This window comes from Monodelphis domestica, chromosome 3 (genome assembly GCF_027887165.1).
Source record: "Monodelphis domestica isolate mMonDom1 chromosome 3, mMonDom1.pri, whole genome shotgun sequence".
NCBI classification, from domain to species: domain Eukaryota; kingdom Metazoa; phylum Chordata; class Mammalia; order Didelphimorphia; family Didelphidae; genus Monodelphis; species Monodelphis domestica.
In genome coordinates, this window is record NC_077229.1 from 345,648,014 (window position 1) to 345,670,622 (window position 22,609).

Sequence of the window (22,609 nt, forward strand, 5' to 3'; positions counted from 1 at the left end):
TAAGGATTGTTATTATAATATCCCATTATACAGATGGATAAATTGAGGCTTTCCCCAGGTCATATGATAATAGAAAGGCAAGATTTTTACTTCACATATTCTAGATTCCAAGTCCAAAGTCCCATCCACTATACCATCTAGCTGCCTTATTCTAATGGAAGAACAGGAAAAACATGAGAACGTTGTCATTTCCAACAAAAGACTATAATATATTAGTTGGACTATTCAGATATTTGGGCTTTTTGTTGTTTTTTTACATTCAGTGTGTGCAGATGATCCTTCATCTGTGAAGGGGGGAAAAGATTACAATGTACTGCCATTACTGCAGGAAAAAATCACATGGTATACATTCATTATCTGTCTTTACTTTGGAGTCATGACTTCATTACAGTAAAGCTTAAATTAAGAGAAACATTGGCATATTTCCCTGTTCAACAAGAAGCTGAAAGGTCATTTCAGATTTCTCTCTAAGTTTTATTGACACCTCTGAACAGTCTTTGAAGTTTAAAAGTTCAATTATATTAGAAAACCCATTTTTTGGTGATTCCTGGGTTTTCTTAGGCCTACAGTAAAACAAAATCTGCTTTTTGAAATACATTAGTTCTCTTTAGACACTAAAAGAGTTTTTAAATGAACATAGGGATTTTTAATATCATTATAAAGTTCTGTTGTTTGGGGTTTTTTAATAAATGAATTATCTGTCAAAGATATACTCTATTAATATACCAATACATGGGCAATGATCTTCCCCAAAGCTAAAATGATTTTCTTTCCTTCTCTGGAAAGGGATCCTTACCAACTCTGAGATCATATCAAATGCAGAAGATATATTTTAAGGGTTTAAAAAGTTTCATGGCCAAATATTATCTGATAGATTTGTTTGGGCAAAAGTATCTCAGACCTTGCATGTGAAATTATGCCACAGACAAGTGCAGGTGATCTCAATGTGATTTTGTGTTCTATTTGGGGTGACACAATTTAGGGTTCTTACGTTCAATAAACCTGGATTATGCTGGTTATGCTTTTGGTTTTAGTTTTTAACAATTTTGATAAATGTATTTCAATATAATTGGTTTCCTTTGTATCTTATAGATTTTACTTTATGTGCTTTAAAACATTATTCTGAGGAGTCCATAGGCTTCATCAGGCTGTCAAAAGTGGCCATAACACACAAAAAGATAAAGAACTCTTTTAAGTTACATTCAAAACTCAATAGGAAGTGAAAATGTTCTTTTTATTTTTTTTAACTTCAGGAGGTTTTTTTAATTTTAAATTTTAATACCTAGTACAAATAGAGTACAAGATAGATAATTAATATAAGTTCACTGAGTTAATGAAATAAAATGACTAGTTTTCCTATATTTAGGAGCATATTCTTTTTTTCAAAAAACTGCTTTATGAAAAAGAAAAATTGTGCAATTTAGATCAAACATATATTTTTCACAAAACTAGACCTGATTGGCAGAGGCACTTTTTCCCTAGTCCGATGATGGTTCAATAATGAAAACCACGACTAATTCTCTTTATCCCAATCAAGTTTATTTTTAATTTTAATTTATAAATGTATCATCATGTTTTCTTTATTTATGAACTTAAAATCACAATTTAGTTTCACAATCCAGGAAGAGAGGTATGCTCTTAAGGGACAGTTCTAATCATTGCAAATAAGAGCACCATCAGTAACATTTTACATACATAAATATAAAATCTATCTTAAAGACCACAACCCATCTTGACTAAATGAAAGCTCCAGCCAGCCAAAAAGAGTTTTGTATTTTTTAAAAGTTATCAAATTTTAAATCTTCCCAATAGATCAATGGCCAAATCCAAGTTAACAATCTCATTCTGCTCACAATCCACCTGTTATTTCAATATTAACTCATCCTCTCCATCCTCCTTTACCTGACTCAAATTACCCCCTAAAAGAGGACCCAGAGAAGCTTCTCACTGAAGAGTTAACATAATATATAGATTCATGTGGGGCAGTATAATGAAGTCACAACACGATGCTTAGCTAGGTTGTGAATCCAACTGTTAAATGCTCCACAGTAGTAAGAGACTGCCCAGCTGCCTGAGATAAGGAGCCAGTTCTTTACTAGAACTGTCATCCTTTTTCCACTGCCCTACCATCATGATTAAAAACTCACACTGAAATGGTACTTTAAGGCTTTCCAAGAGCCTCTCCTACAATAACCCTGTGAGGTGGGTAGTTCAAGTTTGACAACTCCCATTAGATAAATAAGGAAATAGCCCCAGAGAGGTGAAACAACTTGTCCATGATCCCACAGCTAGTCATGGTCAAAGCTGATATAATTAGTATTACTACTACTAATAACAGTAGCAGCTGATATTTATATAATATTTTATGATGTATAGCATACGATCATTTGATTAGTCAGGCATTCCAAGATGCCTGGTGCTGTAATAAGCTTCTATGATAAATAAGTGGCAGTTGTACTTCTGAAAGTATCTTTTTGCCCTTCATATTCAGGCTGATAAGAGTTGCTTTTGCCTCATCTGCTGAACTTAAAATTCCACCAACAATACCTAAGGGCCAGCTTGGGTTCACTAAGGAAAAATTGTGCCAAACTAACCTCATTTCCTTTTCTGATAAAGGCCAGGTCAGTGGTAGCCCCAAGGAATGCTTCAGATAAATAGCAGCATGGAGCTGTTTGAGTAACCTCTCATTTCATGGAGCTAAACAAGAGGCAGCAATAATGAAACCAAACATGGCAGCTTCAGTCCAGAATCTGTCACCCTTCTGTGACCTGGGGTGAGTCATTCACCTCCATTTCTTCATGTGAAATAAAATTTGCACCACCTCTCTAACTAGGCTGTCCTGAGGGGGAGGAAAAAAAAACTTTGGAGATGGTGGAAACTTTTCATTTAGTATTATTATTAAAGTGAACCTTTATTTCAGCAAGGCATTTGGCAAAATTGCTCAAGACATCAGTGTACTAATAACACCTTCACCAGTACAAAGCTGGGAATGAGAGCTAATAAAACAGGCTGGCAGAATGAAGATTCTAGACAACCTCAACAGCCTGGAACCAGTAAGGACTATGGGGCATAACAGGTCATAGAATCATGTAATGGGAACGCATCTTACAGATGTCTAAACCAGCTACCTTATTTTGAGGAACACTGAGGTCAGAGAAACTGGTCTGACCAGGATCATACATATTTCTTGGCAGAGCTGGGAGCAGAACTCAAATCTTCTGATTCCTTAATTCAGGGCTCTCTCCATTTCACCAATTGCCCCTACCAGGAACAAACATAACATCATGCATTTAAATTTTTTAAAAAATTGTACAATCATGGAACAGGCGAGACCGGGCTTGACAGTTAACAGTTTATATGAAATCAAGCTAAGGTTTAACTGACCACAAGCTCAATGAGTCAAATGTGACAGTTATTAATGAAGTTAACTTTTATAGGTTGTATTCACAGGAATATGGAGTCCAACCTAAGAGAAAAATAACCCAGGAGGCTCAACATTGGCCTGAGCCACTACTAAATACTACATTCACATGTTAAGACAAAAGAAAGAATTCTTTTTTTAAAAACATGATAGAAAATGATGTAGTGTCTGTAAATTGGTGATATTTAGCCTGAAGAAAAAAAAAGACAAAGGAGAGAGGGACATTCTAGGAGTTTTCTCCCAATTGAAGGGATTTCAGCTGGGAATGAGGATTACACATTTTGTGTGGCTCCAAGGGGAGAGAACTAAGATCCATAGCAGGAAGTTATAGCTCAACATAAGAAAACACAATTTGAGATGTCTAAAACTTGGAATGTTTCCGTTTCACACTGCTAAAAGTATTCAAACCAAAGGTAAGTCTCATCATTCAATTGAAGCTGTCCTCCCAAGGTTATCAATGATCTTTTTTTTTTTTTTAAACCCTTACCTTCCGTCTTGGAGTCAATACTGTGTATTGGCTCCAAGGCAGAAGAGTGGTAAGGGCTAGGCAATGAGGGTCAAGTGACTTGCCCAGGGTCACACAGCTAGGAAGTGTCTGAATCCAGATTTGAACCCAGGACCTCCCATCTCTGGGCCTGGCTCTCAATCCACTGAGCCACCCAGCTGCCCCCACAATGATTTCTTAATTACCAAATTGGATTGCCTTTTCTTAGTGCTCATCTTTTTTGCCCTCTACAACATTACCCACTGCTGATTGCCTTCTCCTAATGCATACAGTCTCTTGGCTGGATCCGGCTACGATACTGCTCCCTCCTGGTTCTTCCCTCTATCAGGATGATGCCTCAATGTCTTCTCCAGGTCACATCCATTAACAGTGACTCTCCCCCAAAGCTCTGTCCCAGGCCCTCTTCTCTTTTCTTGGGGATTTCTTCAGCTCCCACAGGTGTAGTTATCTTTATGGAGAAGATTCCCAGACTCAGAGGTCCTGCCCTGCTCTCTCTTAAACTCCAGTACTGCATCATCAACTTCCTACCCTACACATTGGAAACCAGAGGGCCACAGACACCTCAAATTCATCATTTTGGCCCCAAGCTTGTCCTCTTCTGAATTTCCTTATTCACTACAGAGGACACCACCACCCTTCCCCTCTACTCAAATTCACCACCTCGGTGTCCTCTTCTCCCTCTCACATAACCAAATCCTGTCATTCACAGCCTCACAACAGCTATCACTCTGGTGGAAGTCCTCAAGCCTCACTCATAGCTGTTGCCACACTCTTCTAATTGGTTTCCATCAAATCTCTGCCACACTACAATCCCCCTTCCAACTCATCTGCCAAAGTTATTTTACTAAAGTATACGTTTTGATATGTTTTTAAACCCTTCTGTCTTAGAATCAATACCATGTATTGGTTTGAAGCATAAGAGAGGTAAAGGCTAGCGGATGGGTTTTAAGTGCCCAGAGTCACACAACTAGAAAGTGTCTGAGGCCAGATTTGAACCTGGGACCTTGTGCCTCCAGGCCTGGCTCTCTATCTCCTGAGCCACCCGACTGCCCCCCTAAAGTACAGGTTTGACCATGTGACGCTACTCCACTCAATAATTCCAACAGCTCTCTATTGCCTCAAAAATCAACAATGAAGTCCTTATCTTTAAAGCTCTTCCCCATCTGGACCCTTCATTTCTTTCCAGTCTTCTACTCTGTTCCCCACATGGACCCAAACACACTGGACTTCTACCAGCCGCTCCTCATACAAGCACTCCATTTCTAGCCTCAGCCATCCCCTACGCTAGGATGCTTAGCCTCCTCACTTCTACCTCTGACAGTTCTTGGGTTCCTCTCTCTCAACTCAGGTGCTATCCCGCTGCAGCGACCAATGCCTTCTCTTCTCCAGTCATATCCTTTCTCTTCTGTATCTTCTATGTGCTAGCTATTTACAGGCTATCATCCTCATTCAGAAGCTCCTCATGGGCAGAGACTGGTTTTGACTTTGTAATTCTGGTATTCAGGGCTCTACCGGTGTAGGGTAAGCAATTACTGTTTGTGGAGTAGACAGACCCCTTATTCAGGGATACTAAGAACCTGAGTGAGTCTACATGAATACTCTACAAATGCTAAGTTCAACAGCAGAATATTTGGACACCAATCACCTCATGCTCGAGTTATTTATCAGACACTACTATTAACAAATACTATTAAAATCTTACTCCAATGCTTCCATCGTGGCATGGCAATGACTCTGTAATTTCAACCAGCAGAGACTTTGATAGGCAGGTTCAAGCAACTCCAACAAAGTTGGATGGCAACAGGACCAGCAACAAACACAGTCCAAAGATCAGCCTAAATAAGTTCACAGAGGTTCCGCACAAGAGTTGATAAAGGAGTGATTGATTTTTTTTTGACCCCAGAAACTCATTAGACCAACAACTAATATACAGGAAGATTTGCATCATTAACAGTTATTTATATAGCCTTGAAATATTTTAACGTTAATCTCTACAAACCTACTGCTAACACTGTGTGACCCTGCTCTGTGACTTTGAACAAGTCTCTTTAATGTCTCAAAGCCCAGGTAGCTCTCTAAGACTATAAATTTCGGGACAGTTGCCAATTTGTATAGGTAGACCAAGTTTCCTCATGAGCTCCTCCTATATAAACAAAATCACAAGACAAAACAAAAACAAAAAACTACAAACTATCAAGGCTGTATAGAGGCAAGTGTCACTTATAGATATTCTATAAGTCATGTGCCAAGCTTACCAAAGGACAAGCTATAAACTAGATGTCTTGACTTAGTTCTTACATCTCTACCCATAAATAATACTTTTCCTTAATCTACTGCCAAGGTAACAGAATTCAATGACAATTTTGAATGCTCTGGTCCAAGTTGGCATATGACCTCAATGGCTCACCATTCATCTAGGACATGGTATTAGGTACAAAGCAATCTCTGTCCTCTCATGAGTCTTTGTATAGGTATGTTTTTATAATGCCAGCATCAGCATATAGCAGCTCCTGGATATTGTTATGAATCAATGAGATCTTTTCCACATTGCAATTGAATTCATAAGTTCTCTCTTGTTTCATGGGACAAAAGTGGTATATGCAGGAGCAATTGGATTACTTCATTATGGAGCAAGAAGTCATAACTGCTCCAGCTTTTCCAATCCAACAAAAGGTAATGAATGTTCTCCTTTGCTGCCAACATTAATGTTGAAATTCCCCATGAAAATCAGTTTGTCAGATGTTGGAATGGCTGTAATGAGTTCATCTAGGTTCATGCAAAAATCTTTCATCGTGGAAACATAGGTGCTAATGATAGCAACAAAATATGGCAGGGAATTAAGCTTTAATGGTAATTAGCAATGGCATTTCCACTTGAACTAGACTCGAGTATGCAGTTCTTACACTTTAATCAAGCTTGAACCTAAATATAAGAACAACCTAAACAATATAATAAAACTCCATAGAAAACATTTCTTAAAATTAATTGTAAGATGCAAATAATAATTTTATTTTTAGCATTCTTTTTTCTACATTAGGGATAAGGAAAAAGCGTTAGATTTATGATTTCATTAGTTCTCTATAAATATCATCTTTTACATAGTCCTTTGCCATCAAAACAGAGTATTTCATAATGGGAAAGTAGTTGGGTTTTTTTTTTTAAGTTGACTTCATTAGTACTATATAAATAACATCTTTCACAAACCCCTCCACCATTATAATCTATAGACAACTTCTCCACTAAATCTTCCTATGGTGCTTCATCATAGTGAGACACAAAATAACTGGGTTCTCAAAGGCTATGCCACTGAAGCACAAGCTTTGCTGGGTCCTACATACTGGAAAGAACTCTAATAACTGGCTCATCAAAGACTTATCTAGGGTCAACCGTAAAAAAACTGGAAGAGGCTCATCTCCAGATGGGCCATAGGGTGATGTTTTTAGCCACAGAAACTCTGTAAGGTCATCTAAGTTACAGAGGAAATGAGGATCTATATTAATGGCTAGATTACCTACATCTTTGAAATAGATCCTTGAAGTATAATTATAATAATAATAATAGCAACAGCAGCCACTTCTTGTTTAAATAGCACTTTGAGGTTTACACAACTCAAGAGTTATATTCCCATTTCAAAAATAAGGAAACTGAAGATAAAAGCAGTTAATGTCCATAGTCCCAAGGTCAATAAGTGGCAGTGCCTGGCCCATCTTTCCTGACTTCAAGTTCTGTGTTCTCTCCAACATGTTATTAGTGCATTTAATAATGTTTAATTTGAAATTTTATCTGAAACCATTTAACCCAAACACTTTGTCTACAATGAACTTGTAACCAGTAACCCATTATAAATTCTTCTCTATGTAAATGTTACTCTCAACTATAGCTTGCTATTTTCCTTTGGCACCAGTGTCAAATCATGGTGAATCCTCTCTCTTTCATACACCCTAATAAGTTCCATTAACATCTGTGCAGATTTAAATACAAGAACAGATGGTAACATATAGACCAAAATGGTGACAGGGGAGTTGTTTTTTCTTCCCAAATGGTCTCATATAAAACTGGTACTAGAGGCTTGTTACAGACTAGATCGTCTCATTCTAGAAATAAAGCTTTATTTCTATTATTTATTTTTGATAAATTACTCAGCTACACTTGAACATCTAAGAAGCAGCAGAAGAAGATCATGTGTGGCAGCTTCATCCTACTGCAATAGTCTCTGAAATATAATGAAACTTAACTTGGACACGCCATCTGGAGTTGGGGGGGGGGAAATGTTACTTACAATATCCAAATAAGTTTTTTAATAATTTTATTTCTTTGAGTATGTAGACTATAGTCAAATATTAAAAAGGAACTGCCATGGGACAACCTACGTAGCAGTTACAACAATATACCTTTCTCCCCTTTTCATCCCCCTCCACAGCACCTCCAACCCAGAAAAAGAACTAGAGAAATTTCAATGAAACAATGAGTGAATTTACCTTGGAAGTTTTCTAGAAAGTCATGAACACAAATCTTTCATAATAAGAAGACACAGGATCATAGATTGAGAAAGAAAGGTTGGAAGAGTCTTTAGAGGTCATGTGATCCAACTCTCTCGTTTCAGAGATGAGATGATTAAGGCCCCTAAAAGGGAATTGATTTGGTCCAAGTCACATGCATGAGGTAAGAGTGAAACAAGGTCTGTTTCTCCTAACTAATCTAACAACCACATTTATTAAACAGTTATGGTTTGCAAAGCACTCTCCTCACAATCCTGTACATCAGATATTACATGTATTATTTTATCCATACTGCAGAAGTCTGAAGTTCAAAGAGCTTAAATGATTTGATCAAGCCCCCACAGCTAAAAAGAAGAGGTAGAATTCAAACTAGATGTCCTAATTCCAAATCTAACTTTCTTTTCATAATGCTCTTCTGCTTATCAATACCATAGAAGAGGGGGAGAAAAAAGTTTAAAACTACGTTTTATAGCCATAAGTTTGATTTAGAATAGTCTCTTCTTGTGCATTTTATTCTTTAAAGAATAAAATTAGTTTAGCTATCCTAGTTTCCTGAAGTCAAAAGATTTCATTCTAGTGGTAGTTTAGCACCTTACTGTGTATTAGGTAGGTCATGGACATACAGAGATGAAACAAGACTGGTCTCTTCCCTGGTAAAGCTTATATTTTTAGTAGGAATCCTATCTCAGTCCATCACAACAATTAAGGAACTTAAGAGGGGATCTTGCAAAAGTAAAATGTATTAGATAAAAAGTCTTCTATTATGGCCTAAGTATCTGGCTAGTTTTGGTTTGGTCTGGTTGTTTTTTTGTTTGATTGGGGGGGAGGGGTCAGTAGGGTCATCAAACCCTTTTGGGAAAGATGGGAAACAAGGAGCAGTAAGAGAAGGGATAACAACCTTGGACTGACAATAGGAAAAGAATGAGGATTAGGGAGAGGGCATAATGGTCCTTCAGAGGGGCTACCCACCTACATCCCTTCTCCTAATACATGCCAGATCCCTGGGCAGTTCATTGAGACAATCTTTGGGAATGAGTTTTATGGAAAGGAGTTTCTTATTCAGAAGCATCTGATTGGTTTCCCATCTCAGATTACATAAGCAAGGAGGCTGTAGGTACTGCCTAGGGGAAACTCAAAACAAATTAGACAGGAAGTATGCACATGGAATAGGATAAAGCAGAGGAAGAAGGGCAGAGAGGCACCCTGTGACCAAAGCAAAGATATCCTAACACATCTTATGGATCCCAAAGACCTATAACAATCTAGACTTTCTGGACTATCACGGAGAATAAGAAAAAATATACGAGTATAACAGAGTACCACTTACAGTATAACAAATACATGAGAGGTCCAAAACAAGTGGTGTGAGACATCTGAGAAGAAAGAGCTAAGGTAGCATTGGGAGTTATGGAAGATTTCAACAAGGGGCTGATATAAAATCAGGCTCAGAGAAAGGATTTCAGAAGGGAGTCACAGGATAACAATATGGTAGGACTGATCATCTAATTCTGGCATGTGTATGTCCAGTGATGCTAGAAACCTCAAAACTCTATCAGGATTTGATCATCTAAGTGACAACAAAAGATGTTAGAGTAATATTTCCATTCCTTTTTAAGTTTTGCTGTATAAAAACTAACAGTCTACCCCAAAACAAAGAGAGTTGGAGCTTTGCAAGGTTTCCAAACCCAGAACTAGTCAAATATTGGGGTCATCTAATAAGTGATCTTACCATAAAAGCTTACTCAGAAAAAGCTACAGTCATTCTATTTGGATGACAACCTCCTCTTTCTTCTGGTTTTCATCTCTCATATTATCTTTCAATAAATGTGCTAATGGTCTGGTGAATTGAAGCTCAACATCTCTCTTTTCTCCTGCATTAGGATTATCCTTCTCAGTTCATCCATGTAGGAAGTAATGCAAAGAATGCTGGATTGGAAGCCAGAGGCCCTGCCTGAGATGAATTCCAGTTCAATCACTTCCAAGTGACATGATCGCAGGCAAGTTACTTCCCTTCTTCCTTTGGGTCCAAGTTCATCATCCAGTAAATGGAAATAAAACTTGGATTACCTATATCAGAGAGTTGTTGTGAGAGTTAAAGCAGATGAAATGGTATGTAAACTGAACAGACCATGAAAGGTTCAAGACACCAGAAGAAAATGTAACAGACATTCAACCAGAGCACTATAAATCCTCCTTCTGGTTAAAGAATCAAAAGATCACAGAAGATCTAAATCTGCCCCTTCCATTTTACAGACAAGGAAACTGAAGCTTGAAAGCTTATGACTCAACCAAGGTCATACAGGTAATAATTAAAGCTATGATTTGAATCCAAATAATCTGATTCCAAATCCAGTGGATAGTCCAATACATTAAACTGTCTGAAATATCTGACAAAGGGTCCAAAATTGGCCTTTTTAAAAATTAACTTTTTTCATTTAACAAGCATTTTCCCCCTCCTCCTACCCCACCCCATTAAAAAAAAAAAACTCTCATAACAAAGATGCATAATCAAACAAAATAAATCTCCACACTAGCCATGTCAAAAAATGTATGTTGCCTTCTGTGTTTGAGTCTACTACCTCTCTGTCAAGAGGTTGGTAGCATTCTTCATCACTGGGACTCTGGAATCATGGTTTGTCATTGTGTTTTAGTTGGTCCACCACCAGCCCTTTACACAAACAAAAAGAAAAACAAAAAGGAGATAAATAGCCATAGTAAGTAAAATAGTCAAGCTCTCAAAGAAGAGTTGAATAGTTGAACAGTTATTGATCAAGATATACTAGCCTACCCTTGATGTAAAGCGAAGTAAATAAGTCAAGATAAAAAAGTATAGAATAGTATTCAGGGAAATTTGGAGGTAAAAAAGAGAAGAAAAGGCTACTTTAAAAAGGCTGAATGAGGGGACAGATAGGTAGCTCAGTGGATTGAGAGCCAGGCCTAGAGAGGGGAGGTCCTGGGTTCAAATCTAACCTCAGATGCTTCCTAGCTGTGTGACCCTGGGCAAGTCACTTGACCCCTATTGCCTAGCCCTTACCACTCTTCTGCCTTGGAGCCAATACACAGTATTGACTCCAAGACGGAAGGTAAGGGTTTTAATAAATAAATAAATAAAATAAAAAGGCTGAATGAGTAAGAGATGAATGAAAGGATTGGTGAGTTGCAAGGAATAGTCCAATTTTCAAATCATAAAGTATGAATTTGTAGAGGAAACAATCATCAAAATCTCCTGACCTTCCCCAGCAACATTCCAGCACCCCACAGTAAGCACATGGTCAAGAATTCAAACTGATCCACAGGTAGTTCCATGGCTTAATAGGTTGGTTTGAAAATCATTAGCAGAGAAAATGAATAGAACCCATGCAAGTTGATGACATCTTAGAGATGGTACACAGTTTCTGGGAAACTTACATTCTTAAAAGCCCACATTCACAAAATACCCACCCATCTGCTGCTTCCCAACAGCAGTGATAGCAAGTGACTGACTAGGAAACTTGAGAAGCAACACAGGGATCAAGAGGCCATGTGTCACCAATTAAATAGCCCTGGGTCCCTTAACTCCTTACCTTCTATTATAGAAGGAATGGAGCTGACTTGGCATCCTGCTCCTTTCCTTACTATCTCTAATGCCATGGGCTTAAATTGCCCCCACTGGCACTGCCAGCTTCCTAAAGCACAAAGGGATTCTTCTAGGGTTATAAGTAATTCCCAGCATCATGTGTACTGAGTAACAAGGGTTGTCAATCACAAAGATTGTATGTTTGGCAGTCATAGCAAGCATCTTATAAAGGCAGAGAGGAAGGAAGTACAAAAGGACAGGGAAGGCTCCAGTATGGTACATTTGACAGAGAACTCCTTCCTTCCTCCCTGACCTTAGATATACCATATAAGATTCACTAGGATTTGGTAATTAAAAGTTGGAAATCTTGTACCTAAAAAGTCTCAAGGGAGATTTAAAGCATTCATTAATAATTGTTGGTTTTTTTTTTTAATTAAATTGCTTCCAGGCCCCACTCTCAACCTTTCTAGAAAGGGACAGGGAGTGACAGGGTCCCAATTTGTCGAACATAGCACCATTTATTCTTTTTCATCTAGGAGACTCAAATGTTTATACAGGACATTGTCAGCTGCACCCCAGTCACATCACTAAAAGAACACTCCCATTGAGGAAAAATTTCCCTTTGTTTCTGCATCTGGAGTACATATTCTATATACCACATGCAATGAATTTTTATTCCCTTTGTGTTTCTGTGTTTTTAAAGCTTCTTTTATCCTATGGAAAAGGAATAGCAAGCCCTAAGGAATTAATTGATTGGATAAGTTACTTCCACACAACAAATGTTATTCAGCTTAAGGTAAGAGATTAATTTGAAATTCAACCCAAGGTAAAGGGAAATGTCCCTCTCACTCCTAATATACCTATTTATACTCACAGATGACTGACTATAATAAAAGCAAAAGGTTTCTTTTTTCTGTTTTTTTTTTCTTTCTGTTCACAGGGGAAAGGAATTTGAAACAATGGCACTTCTCAAATTTGGTACTGAAAGGAGGCACTAACAAAAACATGTTGAGTTGTTTTAATTGGTTTTTAATCACTGTTCAAGGTATAGTTGTGTGCATCCAACTGAATGACCTAAATGTTATAAAGTATACTGCTCTAAAGAAGCATGTTTTCTTAATGCAAGAGAAAGAACAATTATATGTACTGAATTTATATGTATGTACTGAATTTGCTTTAAAACTTCAAGAAAGCTAAAAGTAAAATTTCTTCATCTTGGGTTTTATACCTAAAAATACTACTACTAATAAAAATACTATAAGCTATCATTTTTTCTTTCTAATCAAATATAGCTTTCAAATCACTAAACCACTATCCTCTATCTAACATTTCCCTTCCTCTCAACCAAACATACATTGTTAAAAGTTCAAATCACCCTCTACATGAGAGTAGCATTAATGAAATCTAATTTTCCTCTGTGCAGTTAAAATGTCCATCTGTTCCATTAGATCATTAGAAGTCTCATACAATCTGTCAAAGTGATATGCAACCTCTTAAAAGCACTGGCCACACAGCAAAAAAGTAAAAATTAAAAAAAAAAAAATTGAACGGTCTTGATGTGAAGGAATTACCCAACATTGTTAAACATGTTCATCAATTTGTTTACAATCATTTCATTTAACCTAGTAAAAACAACAAGAACTCTAAGTCAATATTCAGAGGCATGATATACTAGAAAGAATACTGGATTGGAAATCCAATCCTGTCCCTACACCCCCTGCTTTGTCAGTAGTCCAGTGATGTCTAATGAGCATGGGAGAATGTCTGCTTCTGCTCCAACACCCCTGACAGCCAGCCCAGGAGATCTGGCTCTTTGACCAGCTTCTGGCCCCAGAGACTAGACTTGCAACACAGTATCAGCCATCTCTCTTCCTAAGAGTGTCCACTTTCTCACTTTAGTCATGCAGAGAGAGGTGAGGGGACAAATGATAACAAGAATCCATATCTTGCAAGTTGGGTCATCAAAGCTACTTCCTCCACCAAATTGGGTCTATCTCTAAGCATTCCCAACAAAGAGCATAACCATATATGCAGTACAAAACTTACACTTTTCTCCCATTATGGAATGCCAAAATCGAGTTAGGAAAGACTAGGTCAAATCTCTCGTCCAACATACTTCAGAAGAAAACTCCCTCATTACCAAAGAAATACTACTCAAAAGAAACACCCCTAGTAATATATCTCCAATCACACAGTACATGAAGAAGAAACAAATTCCTATATACACAACTTCTCCTGGACAAGAACCAGCATGGATGCTTGACTAGCTGTGTGACTTCAGTCTAGTAAGTCCTTTCCCCTCTCAGGACCTGTGTCTTCAACTGTAAATTAAAGAAGAATAGACACCCCATATTACAGTGAAAATGCTTCATGAATGCAGTTCATACTTTTCTTTACTCTCTCTGGGTCTTCAGAATATGTATGTTTATATATAGTCGTGTATGTATGCATATATACATATATGCATTTAAAAACAAAAACACTTTATGTGGTAAAAGTTCACAGTTTCTTATATGATTCTCTTCTCTTTTCTTTGGGTATTAAGTTGAATTCATAATTTTAATTTTGCCTTGCCCAAATTTGATATTTCTAATTATATTCATCATTCTAGTATTGGGCCTCTCTGAATTTACCTAAATTGGTCCTCAAATAGACATTCAGTGACCAGGGCCATATTCTAGTTTGGTAGAACTTGCCAGATCTTGTGATCCAAGGATTACACCAATTTCCAAAGATTTGAGTGGATTCTACACATATATCATTAAGATATGAATCATAATAATACCACCACCATTAACATAATTGGCAATTCAACTTAAAAAAAAAAAGGTTGGGGTATGAGACCATTGTAGAAAGAAGTCCTAACTGAATAAGTTGTGGTATGTGATTGTAACAGAATATCACTGTGACATACAACAAATGATGAGGATGTATTAAGAAAAACCTGCAAAGACCTACATGAACTGATACAAAATGAAGTGAGTAGAACCAGGAAAATATTGTACATACAAAGCAACATTATATGAGGAATTTTTGTGAATGGCTTAGCTATTTTTAGCAATAAAACAACTCAAGACAATACTCTAAGGACTCATGATGAAAAATACCATTGCCTCCAGAGAAAGAACTGATGGAGTCTGAATGTAGACTGAGACATTCTATATTTCACTTTATTTCTTCACTTTTGTTTGAATTCTCTTTCACAAAATAACTAATATGGAAAGATGTTTTACATATTACACATGTAAAATCTATAATAGATTGCTTTCCATCTCAGGGAGATGGGAAAAGAGAAAGGGTAGGTGAGAATTTGACTCAAACTAAAAAAAAGATTAAATTTTTTTTTTTGTCATATAATTGAGGAAAACAATAAAATAAAAAAAAATTTAAAGGAAACCCTGAGTTAAAAGAAAATCTGACATCTTATATTGTCTATTTCACTAGTAATGCAGCATTTTAAAAAATACTTTGCAGCAGGTATTTTTAATGATTTTGAAGGAATTTAGCATGATATTATAAGCAAATGCTGAATTTAGAGTCAGAGGACCTGGGTCTGAATTCTGACTCTGCCACCTATATAACTTTGAATAATCCACTTAATCTTTCTGGGTCTCAGCTTCCTCCTCTGTCAAATGAAGAGGTTAGATGACATGACCCCAAAGATCCCTTCTGGCTCTAAAACTATAGGCCTATGAAAAACAGGTAAAAATTACTAGGACATTGCAATAAAAGTTTCCCACAATTGGCTTAGCCTTTTCAGTGTATAGTTTCATAGAAGGGAACCACAAGATTATAACTCTTGAAATGTAAGAGACTTTAGAGGACATCTTATAGATGAAGAAATGAGTCCTAGGGAAGAAAACTGACTTGCCCAATAGGAACTGAATCCATTTTGTTGTAAACAAATTCAATTTCCAAAAAATAAGTAAAAAATTATTAGGATTTTTTTAAAGCACAGAATTCACTAATACAAATTCTTACATGAGCTAAAAATAAAGCATTTTTATTCTTTTCCTGTTTGGAACTTCTGGGTTCCAAAGATATATTTATAAGACATCTCTGTTGAGAGGGGAAGTACAGTACTCAGAATCAAAAGACCTCAACTAGAGTCTCAGTTCTACCACTTTAAATAATTGGTTTCTTGTGCACTTTAGAATCACAAGCTTCAATTATCTTACCTGCAAAATGTCACACTTGCACTACACCACATAGAACTATTGTGAGTATATGTTTCAAAAGTCACTTCTACAAGATATTTTTACTATTACTGTAGCTTTAACAGCCAAATGGAATGCTAGAATTTGGCAGCTGGAGCTGGCAATTTTTTGAAAGAACATTGAGGAGAGTAAGAAGAGATGTTTTGAGAGAAACTATGGAGAAGAAAGAAAGAGGATGAGAGGGAACTTCTCTGCTGTTAGAACTGTTTTAAATGTTATTTTGTGAAAGATACATTACAAAGAATTTTATGAAGAGTTCTGGAAACTTCAGCGTAAAAGCTTGAGAGACAGTGAAGACATTGCTCATTTTTCTGTAAAGGTTATAAAGAAACTGAAGAGTTCAGAAGAAGAGGGAGAAGGCTTCTTTTTTGATGGAATTCTAACCTTTATTATGAAAAATAAGAGGAAGAGAATTCTTAAGAAGAGACTTTGGTATCTTGAGTAAACTAAATGGTGGGACTATATTTTCAAAAGGAAAAGTAATCTCCAGTTACTGGAGTATTGTATTATATATTTAATGTATTATATATTTAATAACTAATATTTATTGAATCCTAGCATATTAAAGAAATTAATTTATGCAAATATGAATAACAGTTGGGAAAGGTTACTCCAATTCATTAAACAAATAATATTTCAGGAACCGGTAGGGACACGAGTTTAGCTGACTGAGAAATGTCAATATCTCATTAATTAATGAAAACTTATAAACATATCCCTAGATTATCCTATATATCAGGGAAAAGCTAAATAGGCAATCAAGTCAAGTAAAGTTAATTGACCTACATAACTCTGTTCCAAGTGGGAAGGGTAGGAAGAAGCATCCCTTAATTCCAGCTTTGTGAGAATCAAACGAAATGTCTGGCATTCAAGGCTCTCTACCATGTGGAGATCTTAACTTTCTTCATCTAATAAAACTTCTTGTACACATCCAAATTGTACTACTCTGAGGAATACAACTTTCTCTTACCTATATACTTCTCTATCCCCAAAATATTCTCTCCACTCCACTTTCAGCTATTGAATTCCAACCCATCCTTCAAAACTAAATACCATTATTCCATGAAATCTCCCGATCTCTATCATCTGTGAAGATCTTCTCATCCCTACATATCACATAGCATTTTGAAATGTACCTAATATATAACTATTACATGACAAAATTAACTACAGGTTCAAGTCAAGTATCAATCTTACCACTGTGATACAAGCTTTGCCAAAATAGCAGCATAGGAAATATTATATGTTCCATAATCAGACATGCTATTATTTAAAAGTTCTCTATCCATCCTCAGCACAGTACAGTATAGTACACAGCAAAGGTTTAGTAAGTGTTGTTCAGAAACTATAATCTTTAGACTAGAATTAAAAATAAAATGGGGAACCTGATCATTTCTATATGCTACAAATAATCTACAATCATTTTAATTGCTACAAATAGATACACAAGTCACTCAGTCAATACCAATTTCTATCCCAAAATATAATTTCCTATTTCACATCTAAAATTAAATATTCAAATCACTAGTGAAACAACGGAAAAGGACTTGAGTTGGAAGACAAGAGGACATAGATTCAATTTCTAGCCCTATCACCGATCAATACCTTGAGTGACTTTAGGCAATATGCTTAACTGCACTCATCTATAAAATGAAGATTATACAGATGACCTCTGCTGTCCTTTCCAGTTCTAAAATTTACAAGTATAGTTTAGAAAGTGATTTCCTCACAACCATATTGAAACATGGTACAGGTACTATTATCCCTATTTTACAGATGAAGAAATTGAGGTACAGAGACAATATGACTTATCAATGTCATACAACTAATAAGTGGAAAAGCCACAATTTGAACAATCATGTTATTTAACCAAAAAAAAATCATAAAATCTAAATCAAGGCTGATCTTACCAGTTTCTTAAATTGTTTCAAATATCTGACTTTACTATAGCTGTGCCCATGAAAACTAGATACAAACACAAAGAGTAAAATATATGTGGACTACAAAAAGTGCACAAGCTGAAGAAGAAATATACCCCTTCAAACTTTTACAGAAGTTCTAGTATTTATTCCTTCAGAATATGTTCATCTTTGGCTTTTCAAAGAACAAAAGAAGAGTAAGAAGCCAAAGACACTCTACAATATTAATCCAGCTTCTTCAGAAAAACCCCTTTTAAAAAGGCCTTCTTTTTCCCCAAGGATTTTCAAGCTGCTTTAGACATTTTGATGTCATCTCTTTCTCCCTCTTGAAATACCAGGCCCCTTTAATGAATTATTTTTCTATTGAGTGACTTCAAGATTCCTCAGACTCATAGGACAAATAAACCCTTCTCCTGACCAGCTAGAATGTTCAACCCTAGAACATAGCAAAAATCATTCATCTAAAATGTTTCATTTGACAGATGTCTCATTAATTCATCTCAAAACTAGAGCAGGAGATGCCTCTGAAAAGAAAAATAAAATCATCTATTCAAAGAAAGCTTTGCCCACCTCTTAAGGACTGCTCACTCAAAAAATGCCTCTAATTTCTCTAGCCCAGGAGGAACTAATGAACATGTGAAACAAAGATACTAATGGCAGGTGGCATCTGAATCTCTTGCCATTGGAGAAATGTCTATTTAAAAAAACATCATTGCCTCAGTGACACCAACACATGGGGGACAGTTTCAGTTGCTTAACATATTCTAATGTGCTTTTGTGGAAAAAGCTCTGGGCTAGGTATTAGAAGAGTCAAAAATGGTTCAGCCAATTACTTTCACTACAATGAAGGACTACAACATGACAAATTCTAATTAGAAAGAGATATCCAAAATACCCTTTCTGAATAAGCCTCTCCCTCTCTCATAATTTTTAAATAAGATAGAGTTTTTATTGTAAATGTTTTTAGCACCTTATAAATAATATAGCTCTTTCTGACTCTACTGGTGGTTGACTTGTTGCCACAGATTAATGTTAATGACTGAATCATCACTCAATATCCACACAAATACTGCTTAATTTTCAAATGAACTGCTAATTCCAACTTAAATCCTCAAGAATCTGATCAGTATGAATATTCTCTCCACTACAGAAGTTCAAAACACCGATGCAACTTAGTACAAGATTTTCATGAGTAGTAGTGGCCCCAAAATTTATCACCCTCAAGCCAACATGATGAAGAGCCTCTCTAGGCTTAGTTCAGCTGACTGTCAGATAACAAAGGCTGTCACCATGCCTACATCCAAAGCTTTTCCAACTTGGTAGGACAACAGAGCTTGAGTGGTGAAGTCACCACCATGGCAAGGTCATGCCCAGAAAGATGTTAGCATAACAGAGTAAAACAAGTTTAACAAATGCTGGCTTACTTTAATAAGATTAAAAAACTAAAATCTTCACACCACCTGAAAGGTCAGGACATCTGTAACTAAAACGCCCATTCAGGGCTTCTAATGTCTTTTTGTTCCCTTAAATAATCATTTTTCAAAAGTTGCATTGCAAAAATGAGCATGTGTGCATGAGAAATACCACTTGTGACTAAATAACCTCACTATAATGCAAGCATAAATAGTAGATTTTTCTGAACATTTTTAACTTAATGAATAATTCAAATGCTAGAAAAATATAAAATTGGGCATAGTTTAGTAAAAAGAAGATTCGACTACTCATTGGAACACCTGTGTTCTATTCTCAGCTCTGCTATGTACAAATAACCTGAGGCAAGATAGCATGAGTATCTCCATTTCTAAAAAAGGAATACCTGTTCCTCCCAATTTCACTAGGTTTTTGTAAGAATGATATAAGATATGTGAACACACTACTAAGAGTTCTCATTGAAAGACAACAAAATCAAATGTCATCATTGTTATGGATAAGAAACAATAGTGGTAAAGAAAAGAGAGAATGCACTTTAGCAAAGATGGATTAAAAACCTTTGTTCTTAGAATGAAAAGTCTATTCTCCACCACATACTGGTGTCACATGTTCATTATGTTATCCAATAGTAACATAATTACAGTCATAAGAACCTGAAAATCAATATTACTACTTAAAGATGAAAAACATCTTCTATGTTTTCATATATTTAGTGCAAGATTTTGTAATTTCCAGAAGGGTGAAGAGAGGAAACAGGAGAGGTAAAGATATTCACTTCAGAGCAATCCCAATGAGTCACACATCAAAATGCCTGGTACAAATATTCATTACACACAATGGATGGGCTGTCAACACCATTTCTCCTTGTTAAAACTTGAACTGAAATAGCTAGAATTTGGCTTTGAAAATGCAGTGAAAAGTAGTTCTATTCTGAAAAAGAAAACATATGGCTTAACGCCACTCCAATATTTATTACATCAACAGGCTCTTAGTTCTAATTGCTTACAGCATTCTAATCACTAATATTTATGATTCCATAAGTTATGCCAATCAATTTTCATTTATGGAGTTTTATGGTATGTATGACAATTCTCTTTCAGGCATGATTTTAAATAGCATGATTTTAAAAGGTAATACAATTTTAAAACATCTTCCAGAATGACAAACTAATATCTGAACAGCTTTTACACATAGCAACTTTAGATGAAGAAATGTCACATTAAAAGTGTTGTCTTTTAAATCAACTTAGAGAAAAACTGCTTAATAGGTTTAACTTTAATTAGATAATATAGGCCTTCAAATCTATTGAAGAAAATCATTTGATCCCTCCAATAAATATTTAAATTGAGATCCTAAAAATCATCTTACTTTGATTCTGAAGAATACTCTGGTTCGGTTTATGTAAAACAACATAGAAAAATAACTTAATTGTTAAGCTAAGAGACAGAAAATTCCCAAGCAATAAATATTAAGATTAAATTTCTTTTAAAGATAAGTTACTTAAATAGGAAGTTTTTTTTAAGTTTGCAGGTTCTCAAGTCTCTTTAATTCCAACCATATAAACAGAAAGACACCTCTGCCATTTAATCATGAAGTACAAAATAATAAGGAGAATTATTTCAGCAACAGCAGCTGAATTTTCTCATTCTCTTTGCAAAGCAAGTTATTCAGAAGAAACACTGAAATTTGCCTGTTTATATCTTTGCAGGAAAAAAAGATTGTAATATCTTAAAACACTGGCTGCTTTACCCTGTGCTATTTAGCCCACCTAAAGGCTCCCTAAGACAGAGGGCTGAGGGTCACCCCTACTCTGAGGTGAGTTAATAGCAAGCTTTTTATTTTTCAACAACTTAAGCCTATCTTATCTATAACAAGTGTTATTACAGAGAACTCCAGTGTATTCACTTATATGATTTTTTTTTTGGTCCAAAGCAATTTTGACTTAAGTGAGGGAAATGTCAAGAAAAAATAATAAAACTCAGGAAAAAGGATTTATGAAAAATCTAGCACTTCGTTATCTGACACATAAAGACTGGGACCAAATTCACCTTTTAATGTGGGATATTGGCATCAGTGAGGCCTTTCAATGAGGACCAAAAAATGTGAAACCTTTATGATATTTTGACAAAGCAGTAGTTCTAAATGGTTAAATTTAAAATACAGAATACCTATGATTTAGAGACATTTGCTCATTATATTTATTTTGATCATGAGACTGGCCACTCCAGAGTAACATTGGACATGTTTTTAATCCAATGGCAATGTTTAATGCTTTGATAAAGTAAGAATATTTCACTAATTCTATGAAAAACAGGAAAAAGATTAAATCACTGAATCAAGTAAAAAAAAAAATAGCCCAATACTTAACCTTTAAAGAACTTCGAAAGTAGAACATTTTACTTTAATACAGTTATCAAACTTTTAAAGGGACTTCATTCAAATAAGACATTAGCTTCTGTATTTACTGTATTTTCTTAAAGTAGGAAATAATGAATCATTTTAGAAAAACTTTAATCAAACTCAGTGGGGGAACATCTCCGTAGTTTGGCCACTTTTTACCAATTGAGCAGATCTAACTGTCAGACCTAAAAACAAATTGGGGGCATAAAAATTCTTGCAAATTTTGATATTTAACAACATAGGAAAATAAGAGTAGCTAGGATATATGGAACTACCCATCATACATTAAATGCTAGCGATACTAGTAAAGTATTGGGAAGTTGGCAGGGAAAATCTCATGCTTTAGTTGGACATGCTAATAATGTAACTTTTCACTGAGAAACAATCCGACCAGAGAAAAGATACATATGGTTTATACATAACTCACAAAAATGTCAACTAGAACGTTCTATGTTCATCCTTTCCAAAAGTCAGCATCCCCTCAAGTTTTCCTAGCTAAAAAAGCAGCACCAGTCAATCTGAGATGGCAGAGAATAGAAGGGGCATCAAATCCAATCTGAGATGAGAAGGTGAGCCTGCTATTCATTCCTTCTTGTGATTCAAACATGATCTGTTGACCTAGCTACCTATGCCAAGTTTCTGTAGAAGATTTCAATGGCCA

General features: G+C 35.9%; 1 protein-coding gene across 1 annotated transcript in view; it reads right to left on the reverse strand.

Moving 5' to 3' along the window:
- PHLPP1 (PH domain and leucine rich repeat protein phosphatase 1) overlaps positions 1-22,609 on the reverse strand; it is a 292,324-nt gene that overhangs the window by 264,051 nt on the left and 5,664 nt on the right. The window lies entirely within an intron of this gene.